The sequence below is a fragment of the Phyllostomus hastatus genome, unplaced genomic scaffold (assembly GCF_019186645.2).
Source record: "Phyllostomus hastatus isolate PE091 unplaced genomic scaffold, TTU_PhHast_1.1 phas_scaffold_55, whole genome shotgun sequence".
NCBI classification, from domain to species: Eukaryota; Metazoa; Chordata; class Mammalia; order Chiroptera; family Phyllostomidae; genus Phyllostomus; species Phyllostomus hastatus.
The window spans coordinates 13,936,134-13,952,770 of NW_025334035.1; the positions used below are offsets into that span (position 1 = coordinate 13,936,134).

The 16,637-nt window shown below is 56.8% G+C and overlaps 1 protein-coding gene across 3 annotated transcripts in view; it reads right to left on the reverse strand.

Moving 5' to 3' along the window:
• Positions 1 to 16,637, reverse strand: part of RAI1 (retinoic acid induced 1) — a 107,015-nt gene that overhangs the window by 56,562 nt on the left and 33,816 nt on the right. For all 3 annotated transcript variants that reach the window (XM_045824128.1, XM_045824129.1, XM_045824131.1), the window contains exon 2: positions 12,683 to 12,818. The gene's annotated coding sequence lies outside the window, so the exon portion shown is untranslated. The remainder of the gene's footprint in view (positions 1 to 12,682; positions 12,819 to 16,637) is intronic.

Here is a 16,637-nt window from a genome sequence, read left to right on the forward strand (position 1 = left end):
CCCCCACCAGCAGACAGGCCTAAGGCCCTGACCCGTGCAAGAGACCACCCGGGAGGAGAGAGAGTGAGAACGTGAGAGAGAGGGAGAGACAGACAGACAAAGGTGTGACCCAGCACCCAGCCCAGTCCGGATGCTGCGCCCAGCCTGACCGCAGCTGGGAAAACAGGCTCCTCAGCTGCTGGACCCCTCCCCCAGGCCAGCCATCTCACCCAGCCCTGAACCAGGAACTGGGCCTGTCGCCATCGCCGCCCGCCCTGCCTGGCTCACAGCCCCCAGTGCAGCCCCAGACCGCCCCCACTCCCCCGGCCTAGCAGGAGGCTTGGGGCCTCTGGCGGCCATGCCCTATAGCTACCCGAGCTCAGCAGCTCCCAGCATAGGCTGCCCCCAAGCCCATGCCTGCCCCAGGCCAGCCTCGTCGTCCTCCTCTCAGCCTTCCCCACATTCTCAGGGGTGGGGGTGTCAGCCTTTTAACTACGGTTTGCCAAGACCAGCCTAAACAAAGCCCACCCTGGACCCCGTTGGCCTGAGCTGCAGCCCTCCACTCCATGCCCACCACCAGTGTTCAAAGGGGGAGCCCCTGCCCCCCTGGGGCATGGAGGCTTTCACTGTCTTGTTCCTTCTGGCGTCAGCGGGGGGGCTCCCCATCCTTCCCAGATGGGCCAGGCCCCGGGTCTCTGTCCCTATCTCACACTTCTGAGGCAGGATCACTGAGGCTGAAATTTCAATTAAGGAAGAGAAATAATTACTCCAGGGCTCCAGGCTGGCTCAAGTGGTGACAGGCCTCAGTAGCTGCTTCCCTGGGGTGGGGAGAGGTGGCCGGGCACCCTTTCCGGTCAGCCTGGGCCCGGACAGGGATCTAGGCCTTTGCTCACATCAGCCTTGTACCCCACTGCTGAAACAAGGCTGACCTCAGTGTGTCCAAGGTAGGGAGGTCCTGGGGGGCTTGATAAAGGGTGGAGGCTCCTGGCAGAGGGCACTGGGGAGTAAGCTTCAGATGGATCAAGGAAATTGAATTAAATTAAATTTAACTATTCAGTCACTGTCTGTTCCTGCAGTGAGCCTGAAGGCTGCCAGGGCCCCTGGGGTGGGGGTGGGGCTCTGAGAGCAGGGCAGAGAAGGCTCTGGGCCCCTGGGAGTGGGGTCCAGCTCAGGCCTAGGGGAGGGACAGCTCTGCAAAGGCCCCCCGAAGGCCTGTTCTTCCACTCACAGGAGGCAGGGGCCTGGACAGGAACCTCCCCCCTAAGACTCCCATCTCCTGCCAAATAAGGGCCACAGGTGGCCCACAGGTGGGGGGGGGGGCAGAATTCCTGGGCCCTGTAAGTCACTCCCCTGCTCCCCTGTCTACTTAAGAGGTCTTCTGTCCCTTCAGCTCCCAAAAACTCCACCTCCAGAACTGTCCTGTCTTCCATCCAAAAATGTCCCTTCTCTGAGAATGATCCATTTCCTCTCTAGAAATGCTTCATTTTAATCCAGAAATTCTCAGCTCCAGAATGTTGCATCTCCAGAAATAACTCCCTTTTGCCTTCAAACATAATCCGTCTTCCGATATGCCAGCGCTATCAACTCAAGGCTCCACCTTAGCTCCAAGAATGCTCCAATTCCAGAAATATCACATCCCATCTCCAGAGATGTTCCGTGTCAGTTCCAAAAATACCTCTGATCCAGAAGTGCCCTATTTTATTTCCAGAAATGCTTCAGTATCATCTTCAAACACACTCCCTTTCCAGATATATAACACTTTATCTCTAGCAATTGCCCATTTCCAGAAATGCTTCATTTCTAATAATGGTTGGAATCCAGAAAGGCCTCACCTTTATTCTAGAAAATGCCCTCTCATACCTCCAGATGTGTTCTTATTTCATCTCCAAAAATGCCCTATTTCGTCTTCAGAAATGCCTCTCCTCCAGAAATGCATCTTGTCTCCAGAAACGCATTTATCCAGTCTCCAGAAATACCATGTCTTATTTCTAGAAGCACACCATCTCTGGAAGTGTTCCAGCTCGTGTCTGGGAATGCCCATGGTGTCTCCAGAAAGGTCCCATGTGGCCCAGATGCTACAGCAACTCCAGACCCGCTTTCCCCAGGACCTCCTCGGGAAAAGCCAAGAAGAGATGGGATGGCCTCTTCCTCCCCTGGCCCCGGGACCTACCTTCCACCTACTGGGCCTCCTCTGTAGTGGGAGTAAGAACAAAGGTCAGAGCTGTGCAGGCGGGAGCTGCGGTCTTTGGAAGGGGGAGCACAGCTGGTCAGGGTGTGGGCCCTTGGGAACCTGCCTGACCTGGAGGTGGGGACAGTGAGAGGGACCCGGGGCAGGAAGGGATGGATGGGCCAGGAAGGACTCTACAGGGTCTCCCTGCAGACACACCCTCGTCGCAAACACATCCACCAGCCTGAGGACACACACTGGAGTTTGGTCAATACCTCCACAGTGCACAGAAACACCCACCCACTCCATCCCCACCCCTCAGAGGCCCTCACACACACACTCCTGATGTGGAAATCCAAGCAGCACTTGCAGCCCTACCACACGAGTGCACAGAACTTACCCAAACACACACACACAACACACACACAGGTCCAATGTCACAGCACTGTGACACACTGTCATCCTCACCCACATTCCCCAGGTCTTTCTGGGTCAAGTTTTGGGGACTCCAAGGGGCAGCAGCCCTCTGTTGGGCTCTCTGACCAGTCTGGGCTAGCAAGACAGGGCAACCTCGCAATGGCTGTAGGTCATCTGGGAAAATTCAGAGCTCCAGGCCTTTGGGAGTAGAAGGGACCAAAAAAGAGAGGAAGGTGCACACTCGGCACCTGCTTGCACGTCTACCAAGATGGGCCGTTGTGCGTCTCCTGCAGCGGCATGGGCTGCTCCTGGGCCACTTCTAAATGACAAAATAGTTCCTCTTTGGGTGGAAATGAAGCCTTGCAATGTCACCTCTGTTCAAATAGTTGGGCACTGCTCTCCAAAGAAGTCGCAAAGCCTGCATCCTGCTGAAATTTCACATGGTGACCCTCTTCTCCTTGCCCTCTGACAGCTATGAGGGGTTAGGGGCACAGCTGTTCCTCCGCCTGGAGGTGGTTGCGGGGGGGATAAGAGGCACCAGCACACATGTGCGCAGACAGGAGCACCTCAGGGGCAGACACTGGGGCGGGCAGGGCCCACAGCTCCGTGCCTGAACCCACACTCAGGAAGGAAGGAGGCTGCCCCTGGTCTGCACCAGGCCTGTCCCGGACCCTTAGCAGGGAGGGACTTCCAGGACTTCTAGGTAGGCAGGAGAGAGAAAGGGCTCTAAGCTCCTGATCACAGTTCCCAGAGGCATCGGCTAACTCTGGTTGCTCTCATGGGAGGACAGTTACCGTTTATTAACCCTCCCGATCGGCCATCAGCCTCAATTAAGGGGAACCTCTTAAGCCCCCTTGTCTGATCCTTTGGGACCAAGAGCAGGCATGAACAGACCTTGAGCACACCCTTCAATTTGCCCCCAGTGCAGATTCCTTTGCCACCCTGCACCTGGCCAGCTCTTGCCTAGCAGTGCGGCTTCCACACCTGCCCCTCACTCACCCTCACTCTCAACCCCTCTCAGGCCCAGAGACCCCTTTTTTCTCTACCTAGACCTTCTCACCACTGTAGAAACTGATCCTCTCTCAAGAATGTGAAGAAAAAACCCCAAATGGTCAAACGTGAATCTGAATGACCATGTGGGCATGGGGTCCAGAATGGGACAGAGCTGGGGGCCAGGCCTTGCTTGGCATGGAGGGATGAGAGCCCCCCTCACCCAAGCTCGGCTTTGGGGAGGGCCTCTACATGGGTGTTCTCTGTCCCTCACAACTGAAACCACACGGGCTCTCCTGCGACCCTCTTATTGCACGTTGTCATTTCAGCTAAAGGTTATGTATGAGAACATCAAAATTCCTCCCTTGTGTGAAGTGCAACAGCATTTTTACAAATGCACAGGAAAACACAGTAATCCACAAGCGAGCTTTTATAGTAGCCCAGATCAAATGAGCACTGAACTAGGAGTCAAGAATAGTGCTCCTTCTCAGACTCCTGCCCTCACTGGGCCCCAAAGCATGCCTCTTCCCCTCTTTCCTTTGTAGTTACAATGTGTCCATCAGGGATAGTGGGAGGGGCATATAAATGGTTGGGTCGAGGTATGGAACCAGCAGTGTCCAACCAGGGAGAGGGTTCAGGCTTTGCCCCTGGCGCACTGTAACCGTGACCCAGGGAGGAGCGCTGGGCATCAATGCTCAAGCCCTCAGAGCCCTCTCACATGTCCTCACTCCTCCCCTGGAAGACAGTTACACAGCGCCCATCTGGGGGTGCTGCCAGTGGACACCCTTTCCTGAAGTCTCAGCCAGAGATACTCAGCAATTCCTCTGAGGATGGAGGTCTGTTCAGCACAGGGCAGCCCTGCAGTTGAGGCAGGGGAGGTAGGGACGAGAAGAAGGCCAGAGAGGAGGCTGCGTTCTAATGGGAGAGGAGCTAAACCTTCCCCACTCTCCCTGTCCTGCCCTCCTCCCCCACCTCCCCGCTGCACACCCTCGTACCCTCACCCCTGCTGTTCCCCCTCCTGCCTTCTTCCGAAGGCTCCTCTTTCCTTCCTTTTCCTGGGTTTGGGTACATTTCTCCCTCTCTGTGCCAAGCCTTCTTTTAGGGAATTACAATCTGCTTGGCTTTAATTACTGGTCCCCAAGGACCACCACCTCTCTCCACAGCCATGACTTAATGATCCCTCCCAGGGCTAAATGAGACGCTGCAGGCCTGGGCCAGGTCCCTGCTTCCCTCTGGAGCAGTGTCCACGCAGCAGGGCAGCGGGGAGGCAGTTCACAAGGGTAGAACACAAGGAGGAAGTGCTGGTCCAGTGTTGGCCCAACCAGCTAGAATGGGAGCACTCAGAAAATGAGTCAGGAACTCTGAATCTCCCTGAAATCGGACAAATCAGGAATTCTGAGGGGGGAAACTGAGGCTCTGAAAGGAGAACTGGCAGCAGCAGGTCACGCAGCCCCTCCAGGCCCTCCTGGCCTCACCTCCTTGCTTGGCCCTCTAGGCGGGGCCCTTGTGCGCAGGGAGCCCCTCTTCTTGTCCGATCTGTGCTGTCAGTCCCGTCACGCAGTCAAGGCCCCAGGTCACCTCGGTCCCCACTTCTGCGTGCGCCTCCCCTGTTCCCACCAACCACCTAAACTTCTGGAACTCTCCTGGTCCTTTCCCTCCTCCAGGCTCCCTGCATGCTAGGTAACGCTGCCTCCTGCTGTGAGATGTGTCCCCTCCCAGGTCTGTGCCCTGGCTCCTTCCTTTGGGAGGCCTGCACCGACTCTCCTGAGCTGGGCCTGGGTGTGCCTTCTCTGGGTCAGACCCATGACACCGTGTGCTGGATGCGGGACAGGAGAGTGAAGTGAAACTCGACCTGTAAACCAGGCGCCCCACTCCCCTCCCTGCTGACCCCATCAATGGGAACCCCCCAGCTGTAGGGACTTCACCATCACGCAGGAGGAGGGCTGGGCCAGGCCTCGGTGAGCCACGCAAACAGAGTCCTGGCACCCTCTGCTCCCACCCCCTCACTTCTAAGAGCTGGGTGGGTGTGGGCTGTGCAAGAGGCTGGCGTCATACACAGTTCTCAGGGCCTGCAGATGGAGATTCTCAGGCAGTTTTAGTGACCCAGGGAGGCTGCGAACTAGAGGCCAGGGTCCAAAGCTGGCCACAGGTGGGTTGCTGGGTTAGATTACAACACAAACCAGATGTCACGAAAACATCTGAATCCTGGTTCCCGAGAAGGTGAATGATGGACACCTCATATGCCACCCTGGCAGAGTGGAGCTGCCACCCCTCAGGAGAGCCAGGCACCTCCCAACCCCACCCCCACTCTCATTAGCACGGCCTGCTGGTCCTGCAGGCCCTGTAGGCTGGTGTTTGTAGGCAAACACGAGTTTATCTCCTGATCACTCCCCCAGGGCACACAGTTTCATTTTACAAAGAAATTCTGATGCTTTGACCCCTAGCAGTGATGACAGGAGGCTTCTCAGGCCCTGGGAAAAGCAAGAAGGGGAGATTCTGCAGAAAAGCAGATACCACACAGCTCCAGGTACTCTTGGGAGGTGGCACCTTGCAGGGATGGCCTAGGGTGGGCAAGGGTCTCGCTGTCTGCTCCAGTGCAAAGGGCTTTTTGTGGAGTGAGCCACCATCTGCCAGGCTCTCTCCCAGTTCTGCCCTCGGGAATGTGTAGAGGCTCACTTTCCTGCTCCCATCTGCTCCCTCTAATTCTTCAGAACATAATTTCTGGACCCAGAACCCTGCTCTTGGTCAGGTTTCCCCTAAGAATGTGGGACCTGGTCCAGGAGAAACATCTCCTCCCTTTTCCCATCTACCTTTGATAATGCAGCCTCAGGGGGAAAGGTGAGGTCCAATGAACTTCTTAGACCCCCGGAGGCTCCTACTGAGATGACAGTCCCCTCAACCCCAGCCTGTCTCCTAGAGAGCAGAAAAGCTGTTAACATCTGGTTTCCCTTCGCAGAAGCCTGCATGCCCCTGCTGTGGCCACCCACAGGCGCCCTGAATGGACAGGTGCACAGAAGACACTTCATGAGCCCCTCTGTGTACCCGGATGCTGCCAGGCACTTGAACAAACTTGACCTGGTTTCCCTTACCTTCTGGACAGTCCTATCAGGAAAAAGCTATGATCCCCACTGCACAAAGAGGAAACTGAGGCACAAAGAAGTGAACAAACTCTTGCTCGTGGCTAGAGCTCTCGAGTGCTTCTGGATGTGGTCGACCTAAAGCCGGGTCTCCCAAAGGCCAAGGTGAACCTGCTCACCCAACACCTACACTCTCACCAACCACAACACTGGATTCCAGGGCACAGACTGAAGGCCACCTGGTTTATTATTATTATTATGACTTCTTTTTCCTGTTTTTATTTTAGTTTATTTATTTCTAGAGGGAGGGGAAGGGAGGGAGAAAAACATCAATGTGTGGTTGCTTCTCTTGTCCCCCCGCCCGCTGCCCCCCGCCCCCAACTGGGGACCTGGCCTGCAACCCAGGCACGTGCCCTGGCTGGGAACTGAACTGGGTACACCCTGTGGTTCATAGGCCGGCACTCAATCCACTGAGCCACACCAGCCAAGGCTTGACTTTTTTTTCTAACTGCGGTCCTTCCGGGGCTGACTGCAGCTGAGCTGACCAGGCAAGGTAGCACATGACTAGGCCCAGACTTCTTCCAGAAAGATCCTGGGGGCATATATCCAGCAGTGTGGCAGCTGGCAGGCCCCATGGGGCACCTGTGGCGGGTCTGCTGCAGAATCATCAGCCACTCAGGGAACAGTCGGAGGGAGAGGGGGAAGGCCCAACCCAGGCTGGCAAAGATGACATGAGTCAGATCAGAGCTACCCCAGCTGGGGAGTCTTGAGGCTCCCCACGGAATGGACACTATGGCCCTACACGCTGTGTAGCCTGGCCCTCCAAAAGGAACCCTCGGGGTGCCAGGGACACTGAGGCCTCAGCTCCCCATGGGTCATGCAGAGGGAGGGCCCCTCACTGTGACTCTGGGGACTGCTGGGAGCTAGAAAAGGGGTCTGGCCTTCGGCTCAGAGGACTGAGTCCAGCCCGGGGTCCCCAACTTCTGGTGCTGTGACCTCAAGCACATCACTTGCCCATAAAACGAGAACCACAAATGGTGACTCTCAGGCTCAGCATAAACAATCAGGCTCAGTGCCAGGCATGGCTGGGGACCCACGGGGCCTGGTGGGGACCACCCAGCTCCTGGAACCTCAGAGAGCACCACCTATAGGAGCAAGTGTCTTTAAAATTCAAAGGAGTAGTTCCAACCAACCTCCTCACATTCCCCAACCCCCAGCCACTCAGTCCCCCCATGGTGAGCGCCCCTCTGTGGGCTGGGGCTCGGCTGAATGTGCCCTGTAGTTGGATCCTGCCCCATTTTACACCCTCTGCTCTCAGCCTCACCCTCTCCTTCACTGGGGGGTGTGAGCAGGAATGGCTCAATCAGGGCAGAATCGTTTTTAATTAACGGGCAGATCATTTCACAAGCTAATCTCCTTGGAGACAAGAAGGAAGGTGGTCTTTTTAGATTTTCTTTTGCCTTCCTCCATCCACCCATCCAAGTTGAAGGCTGCCCCCACCCTTTCACCCACTCTGCCGCACCCCTGCAAGCAGCACGAAAGCTTGTGCCTGGGTCCCTCTCGGGGCCACTAGGAGGTAAGTGTGTGTTCACACACAGTCACACATAAAATGTGCTCAAGCTTGGGGGCACGCTCTCCAGAAATGCACAAATGGCATCAGAGACTCACAGACAGGGACACACACAGACCCCTTAAGAAATATACAAACAGAATCCGAGGCACACAAACGTGGGTACACACATACCCAGGCCAGCACGCACCCCAACTCCCAAGAACATACAAACAGCACCTGACACAGACACAAACACACAGGCACCCACTGAGGTGGTGTGCCTATGGGGACAGGTCCTGGCTCGGAGACACCCACACTCATGGTGGGGGCGGGGCTGGGGGGCACAGGGCGCTCCAAGCCTCCCGGGCCTGCAGACCTCCTGGCAAGGAGATAGACAAAAGGCGCCTTCCCTGCACTAGGAAGTCAGAGCTACAGGTACCTCACCTCCACAAACACCCTGGCCCCAGCCCTGGAGACTGAAGTGTCCTTCCCCCTCTCCCACTGGGGAACCCATGAACAGAGAAGCCACCAACATCGTGCCTCTCTGTCACCTGGGTGGCACCTAATCTGGATCCTTCTGAACCCCAGAGCCCTGCCTCCCCCCACCACACAGCTGTTCCGGCCAGCCCTGGCAGTGTCCTGGGATGTCCAGCCTTTCCTGGCTATCCAGCCCTGGCCATCTGCAACATCACGCTGGGAGTGCTGTCCCCAGCTTCTGCCCCGGGTGCCTAGTGAGGCTGAGGGGGAGGGTTCTCTCTCTGTCTTCATTTTAAATAGACCCTTTCCTTCCCCCATTTTCTTCCTTTCTGATCTCCCCTCCCTCTTTTCTTCTCTTTCCTTTTTATAAATAATTTTTGGGGGTTACACTGGTTCATAAAATCATACAAGCTTCCCCTTTCCCTCTTTCCTAATCCCTTCCTTTTTCTCATCTCCCCTTCCATCCTTTTCTCCTTTTCTCTCTTCCTTGCTTATCCGTCCTCCCCAGGGCAGGGTGGGGTGGCACTCCTGGGGTCCATCTGAGATCAGAGGGAGCGCTGAAAACAGCTGGGCTGCCCCCACTCCCCCAGTGCGGAAGACTGTGCCGCCCCCTGCTCCCAGCTCCCAAACAGACCCCGAGCTCAGTCTCCCATGAGGAAGCTGGGGCGCAGGGACAGGCAGGAGCACAGCCAATGACCCCTCTGACTTCTGCAGCCCCACCCCCTCAAGGCACCCACTTTGGATTCTCGGCTTTTCTTTCTGGAAAATGGGACAGCAAAGAGAAAGGGTGAGTGGGGAGAGTGCGGGCAACAGGGGCCGAATATCTGACAGGCGGCAGGCTGGTAATGCTGGTGACCCCAGAGCCCATGGACATGGCCAGTGGGCACAACCCAGAAGGGCTAAGGAGCCTGTCTGGCTCTCCAGGGGGTGGGCGTGCTGGGTGCTTCTGCTCTTGTGGTATCTCAGTGCTCCTATCTGTGAGGTGGGCAAGGTCAGGCTAAGGGGGCCCTAGGGACTCTCCCAGGATGCCGGAACTGGAGTGGCAGATCCGTGACCCATCACAGGCTGCTGCAGCACCCAGCAAAGGCTGTGTGACCTTGGGACTCACTTCCTGCCTCTGGGTACAGTCTCCTCCTCTGGCAAAGGAGGAGGGTCAGGCAGGTGATTCATTGCCATGGCTCTTTTTGGTTCTGGTAGAAGGTTCTAGATTGTGCTAGAAGGAAAGAGAATAATGTGCCGTTCTCCAAGAAAAATGAGAAGCCCATTTCTCCTACTGCAAGGCATGTCGGAGCCTTGCACATCAGCAGAATCATTTTCAGGAAATCATCTTAAACATCAAAAAAAGCTTTCTACATAAAATATAACCACCACCTCATTCACCAGGACCATCCAGAACGCTGCACAAAAGAGGGAATGTTAAGTAAACGATGGCACATCCACCAGATTGAAACAGCCCGAAGACATGGTGTTTACGGAGAGCTGGTTACAAAACAGGAAAAGGCTCCCGTTAGCATTGCCAAAGAAGAAGGCAGGATATAGATCCGAATACAGAGAATGACGACAAAGCCTCTAAAAAACAAACCAACCACCAAGTCCACAAAGACTGCAAAGGATGACATCAAAACAGCATCGTGGTCATAGCTCACTGTCAGTAACCTTCTTTGTTTCTTTTTATTTTTCACATTTTCCATGAACCATATTTTCAAATGCTTACATCGAAAAGGTCTCTTAAAAAAATAACTAAATGCCTCCGATTGAGAAACCTTCCTCTTTCATTCATGTATTCATTCATTCATCACTGATTCATTCACTCCGAGGTTTGTCCAGCCCAAGCAGGGCTCTTCTTTGCGCCTGGCCTCAGGGCTCTAAGATCTGCAGGGAATGCCTCTCCCCTGCAGGAAATGGAAATTCAGGGAGGGTGGAGGAAAGGGAAGACAGCCCCTCAGATGACTGCCCAGCTAAGGGTTTGTGCCACGATGGGCCCTTTCTCCAGTGCATGAGGAGAAATCAACCCTGGGGATGGGGCCTGCCCTCAGCACTCAGAGTCCCACAGTCGGGCCTTAAGGAACTCACCCTTAACTACCAAGCCTCCAGCTGTGGGTGGTAAGGATGGAGGTGGCAAATGGGGCAAGAGCAGACAGGGTGGGGGGTTGGGGGGACCAGTCCTCCTGGCAATTCTGCTTCTAGTTCTTGTGTCTCTAACCCTGGTAACTAACTCCTTTTTAAAGCCTCAGGGCTACAGGCCCCTCCCTGACTATGACACCCTCTCTCCAGCTCTAATTTCAGTCTCCCCTAAGGTCCCTGAACGAGGCACCACCCAGCCAGGCCCTGCCCCAATGCAGCTGCTGCGAAGGGAGCACAGGCCAGGGAATCTACTAGCTCCCCTCACTGTCAGCAAGTCAAGGGAGCCAACTGAGCGTTCCTGCTGTGTATGGGGACAGACATGCTGGGAGGGCGAACTCTACTCCTGGACCAAGACGCAGAAACCATTTGCCACCGCCCCCCCAGGGTGCCTGCCCACTCCCCGGGGAACTGTCTCTTGAAGCAGGCAGAGGTTCCTTCACCTGCCTGGGTGTCCAGCTCGGGGTCCCCGGCTAGCCCTTTGAATTCACCTGGCGATCCAATTGAGGCAGGTCCTTCTTCACCTCCACTCCTGTTCCAGCCAGCCCTCCACCCCTTCCACACCCCGCAGGGAGCAGAAGGATCTGGGAGCCGTGAGTGACCTGGCAGCCCCTACTTTGAGTTGAGCCACCCTCAGGGTTGCGACCCCCCCACCAAATTCCCCTTGGTTAGCACACCCTTCCCACGGCCCCAGTGGAAATAGAAGTTCCCACTACTCTCCTCGCCCAGCCCTCGAGGGAGGGGATGAGGTGTCCGAATCACCGGGTCACCAGAGCGGCATCTGCTGTGGATCACAAGAGACAAACACTTCGTCATACACACATCACCCGTGGGATCACCTCTGAAGCCCGCATTGTACGTGAGGGGAGGAGGCCGAGGTGGAGGGAGGAGGCTGAGGTTGCGGGGGCCTCGGATGATCCTGAAGTCACCAGCCAATCACCAAGCCCAAGAGGGGCTCCAATCCACCACCCCGGCGGAAAACCCAGGCCTCTGGCCTCCCTGGGCCTCTTACCTTGCCCCCACCCCCAACCCTCAAGGCGCCATCCACTTCAAGGTCTCTAACCCAAACAAGCCCCTCCCCCTCCTCCGACACAGGGTCAGTAGTCCCAGGAAAGATCAAGCTACCACCAACCCCCACCCTGCCAACAGAAATGCAAGATTTCATTGTCAGCCTGGCCATTCGGGCACGAGAACCAGCAGTTGCTAGCTCGAGGAGTGGGGAGGGGTCTCCAGGGGGAGTGAAGCTACTCCTCAGCTCGGTACAGATCCGGAAGCCGCTGGGGGTGGGAGGAAGGCGGGGGTGGGAGAGCAAGACCTTAAGCGCTGGCGGCGGGGCTGTGCTGGAGGCCAGAGGAAGCACCCGGAGGCGGCAGGGGCGCCAAGTTCCCTGGGAGGCTGCGCTCTCGGGAAGTTTCCCACCGGTTGCCGAAAGCAGGACAGGGCACGCGGTCTGACCTATTCCAGGTCGCAGATTGCGAACTTGAACAAAACTCTTTCCTTCGGCGTCCCTCACCTCACTATCCGCGGCCACCAGCCCCTCCATCTCGGTATTGCGTTCCACCAGTACCACTGTTGCCGAGACCATGGAGGAAAGAGAAGGGAATCCCCATCCTCAGCACAACCAAACTACGGCCAAATTTTTTTTTTAAAGAAAAAAAAAAAAAAAGGAAAGACATTCCTTCTCCCGAGGCCAATTCCCTCAACTGGCATGGAAAACCCCCAAACAGGCAAATCTGTAACTGCACCCAAGATTGCGGCGTGCGCGGGAGGGATGCCGGCAGGGACCCCCGCCGGTCGCCCCAGGTTGTAGCAGGTCTGAGCGCCGCGGCGGCGGGGGCATCCGGGAGCCCTCGAACCCCAGAACGGCTCCCCAAAGACACAAAGCTCTGACGCCAACAATACCTGCGGGCTCCTCCTGGGTCTCCCAAGCACTGGCGCTACGCGTCTTGCCGTCTCTCTTTCCCCAGGCAGTCTTTCTCCTCCCGAAGCGCTGGTTCTCCCCCTAGCTTCTTCCACAACGCAGCGGCCAGATGAGATCCTTGGGAGAAAAAAATGTGAGCGCTCGCACGATTCCTGATTCCTTTCTCTCCGCCGCTCACGGGCTCGCTCCTTTCTCTCTCGCGCTCCCGCGCGCGCCGCGCCTCTCTCGCCCCGCGCTTCCTTCTCAGCAGCCCCTGCGAGCGCCCTCAGTAGCCATTATTCACGGGTCGCCGGGGGACAGGAGGTAATTAGAGACCGCCCTGCGGCCGCATCCACTCGGAAGGCGCGATGCAGGCGAGGGGGGCGCGCGCTCGCGCGCGGGGAGGGGCGCGCGTCGAGGGGGCTTGGCGGCGTGCAGCCCGAGCCCCAGACGAGAGGGAGGGGAGGAGGGGGCAGAAGAGGAAGGGGGGCATTTGCTGCCGGGGAGATGTTCCCAAAGCTCATGGGATGGGGGCTGTCCTGGGCTAGGAGGCTCGGTTAGGGTCTGGGGGTGGGGGTGAGTGTCTCTGTGAGCGCGCGCACGCGTGCTTGTCAGAGATTAAAGGGAAGGGAGTGAACGCTTAATATTTTTCCAGTGACTTACGAGCCGGTGGGTGAGCTCTTGGCTGCGCGTTTAAGTCCGTGTGTATCAATGAGGCTGTATATTTCTGGTCTGTCCTACGTGTGAATGTCATGGGGTGTAGGGGTCTGGCTGCGAGCTGTGAATGGCTGCAAGCTGTGAATGTATGTGTCTCTGGGTCTCTGAGGGACCGAGTGATGTGGTGCCTGCGTGGGTCATGTTTTTATGCGATTGTTTATGGGGGAGGGTGTGACTGCGTGGGTGGGACTGCGCCTGTGCGGGGCTGTGTCTGTATGAGGTTTGTGTGTGTGGGATTGTGTCTGCGTGGGCTCGAGTGTGTCTGAGGGGTGTTGTGTGTGCGTATGGGCTTGTTTGCGATTGGGATTGCGGTTGCTGGGGCCAAGGGGCTGTGCATGGAAAGGGCAGTGCGCCTGTGCAGGACTGTGGTTTGGCGAGAGGCTGTGGTGTATGTCTGCAGGCAATCCTGTGTGGGGCTGTGCTCTGCGTGCGGGTCTGAGGCCTGGCAGGCGAGGTTGGGAGGAAGGGGTCCGAGTGGCGTCAGGGATACCACCACCTCAGAAAAAGCCGCTTAAGATGCGAACAGGCTGCGATGGGGTCAGGGCGTAAAGCGCCGAGTAGTGACAGAGGAGGGGCGGGAGAGCGAAGGCGGAGAAGGAGGGAGACTTCATCCTTGCGCCCCCTCTCTCCGCACCGGAGACGCAGCTTGGAGATCCTGGCACTTGTGAGCCCCGCGGTCCTAGAGGCACTGGTTTTAGAAAACCCTGCTGGACTGGGAAAGTCGCCTAAGGGCTGGGGGCAGCTGGAGCTGACACAGGGGATATCTAGCAGCAGCCTGGAAGGGAGTGGTGAGGGTTGCCTGAAGAGGCGGGTCCTGGTGGGAGACAGCGGAGGACTAGGCCGAGACAAAGAAGAGCAGGCCGGGGACTTCAAGGTGGCCCGCACCTCCAGGTGCCCCTGCCGCTGAGGGATGGCCCAGCCAGACGCGCTAAAGGCTGGCACGTGGAGCCCCGCACCGCTGCCGCGGCCCCTCCTTGTCCCAGTCTTAGAGCCGCCACAGACAACAGCTCCAGAGCCCCGGGGGCATGGAATTCTGCACCCTAAGCAGGCGCAGTAGTGGGGTTCTGAATGTGCAGTAGGGCACAGACGCCCAGGGACTGTGATTGAGCGCTGGCCTGGCCAGCGCCTTGCTAGGGCTGCTCACTGCCCATGCAGGCATTTATTCATTCATCCACCCACCCTTCTCCCCAGACACATGTCTGACCTGTCGTGGGTCTACTCTATTATCGATCATCATTATTGATTATTGAGCTACGGACCACACAGGCTTGTCAGACCTGGCTCTCTCTCATTTTCCTCAGCCCTCACCTCTGCTTCCCCTTTCAGACTCCTCTCTGTTCTGGTAAGAGGGGAGGAGCGCAGGTTTTGCAGTTCAGAGATCCACCAAAGCCCTCTCCTCATTTCCCAACCCCCACCCTGCCCTACTAACGGCTCCATACATGGGTTGGGGGCCCCCTTCCTCCTACCCCTTCCCTGGCTTCACTGAGGCCCTTGGCTGTCAGGCAGCTACAGGAGGGTGGCTACAGGCAGCACTTCTGCACCCCACCATCTGAGTGCCTCCCTCAGTCCAGAACCCTCTGGGCAGGGGGAGGGGAAGCAGAAAGGGGTTTCATGAAAGGGTTGTTGTGCCTCCAGGTTCTTGGCTGAGGGTTACGTGGGCACTGGTGGCACTAGTGCTCCAGTGGCCTGAGGAGTCAATCCCAAAGAGTGTCCACTGGGAAACTAAAAACAGAATCCTGAGCTCTAGCTCAGACCTGATCAATTCCAATGCCCAGAGCCTCACTGTTTCCTTGCACATGCTGTTCCCTCTGCCAAGGAATCAATATCTTACTGCTAGGCCTGGAGTGTCCAGACTCCTGAGTGTGGCTGCCCAGGGACAAAGAGCAGCCCTCTCTCCCAGAAATGGACCCAAAATGGCCCTCTGGGCTGACTGACCCCTGGCTCACCTGGTGAGGATGTGGCAGAAACAAAGGGGCTGACCGACTGCGAGCACCTACCCGCAGCCAGCAGGCCCTGGGCAGCCCAGCTCCGCCCTGGGGTTCCAGACTTTAAAAGGCAGACTGCTTAGTCTGACCTGGGGACCAGGGTCCCTTAGTCCTAAACCAGCTGGGTGAGCCAGGAGAGGCCCACTCTGTGTGCACCATTAGACAAAAAAAGCCCGAATCCCTGCTGGGGACCACCGAGCCAGCCATAAACTATGGCTGTGATGGCTATGATCTATAACCCGTCACAGTGCTGCCTGACCCTCAGCCTCAGACTCTCCCTCTCACATCCTGACTCAGCCACCTCCTCTGTGCAGACACCCACAAGGTCAAGGCTGGCAGGTGGGACTTTTGGGATGGCAATGTTTGCCACCTTCCCTTGGGGAGGGCAGAGATATGCTCCCACCCCCTCCCTGGTTTCAGGGTGACCAGAAGAAGAAAAAAGTCCATACAGTTGTTGAGACCCCACAAAATCTGCCACCACTCTGACCTCACTCCCACCCCCCATACCACTGTCCCGTGAATTTACAGGTACACTCTCATTTCAGGGCCTTTGTACTTGCTGGTCCCTCTGCCTAGAATGCCTTCCCTAGCTTCTAACGCACCACTTAATTTACTTAGTTGTGTATTTTGTATTTGTTTTTGTCTCTTTGCTCACTGGAATGCCCTCCATACCTGCAATGGAGCCTGACACACATTCCGTAAGTTTTTGTGAATGAATATATAAGTGAATGAATGAATGAGGCTGACCCAGCCCTCCTCCTGTGAACATGACCCAGCCTGGGGCTATCTCTTCTTTGAAACAACAGCCCCTTTAAAGAACAAGAGGGGTGTTTGGGGATGGAGGACACCTGGGCAAAGACAGGTCATGTGACTCATGAGAGGTCACTCAGGGAGTGTGTTTCACAGATTCAGGATTCCGGGCACATGTCCTAGGGGTCCGAGGGAATGAGATGGTGGTGGGTGGCTTATCCCAAAGGAGAACGGAGCCCTGCATCTGTTCTGGGCGCTCTGCGTTTGTCGTTCCTGGCAGGGGTCGGGGAGGTAGGGTGTTCAGATCCACAACTGCCAGAGGGGGACAGAAGCCCCTACCTGGCCAGGACCCTTCTATGAGAGTTATGTTGGAGGGTCATTAGGGGGGCCCCCCGAGCGAGGATCTGCCCACCTCTGAGGGGAGAGACCCAGGCTTAGAGCCGTGGAAGGGCTCCTGGAGAACACCCAGCAGGACAATCTGATCCCTCCCTGGCTAAGTTTCCGG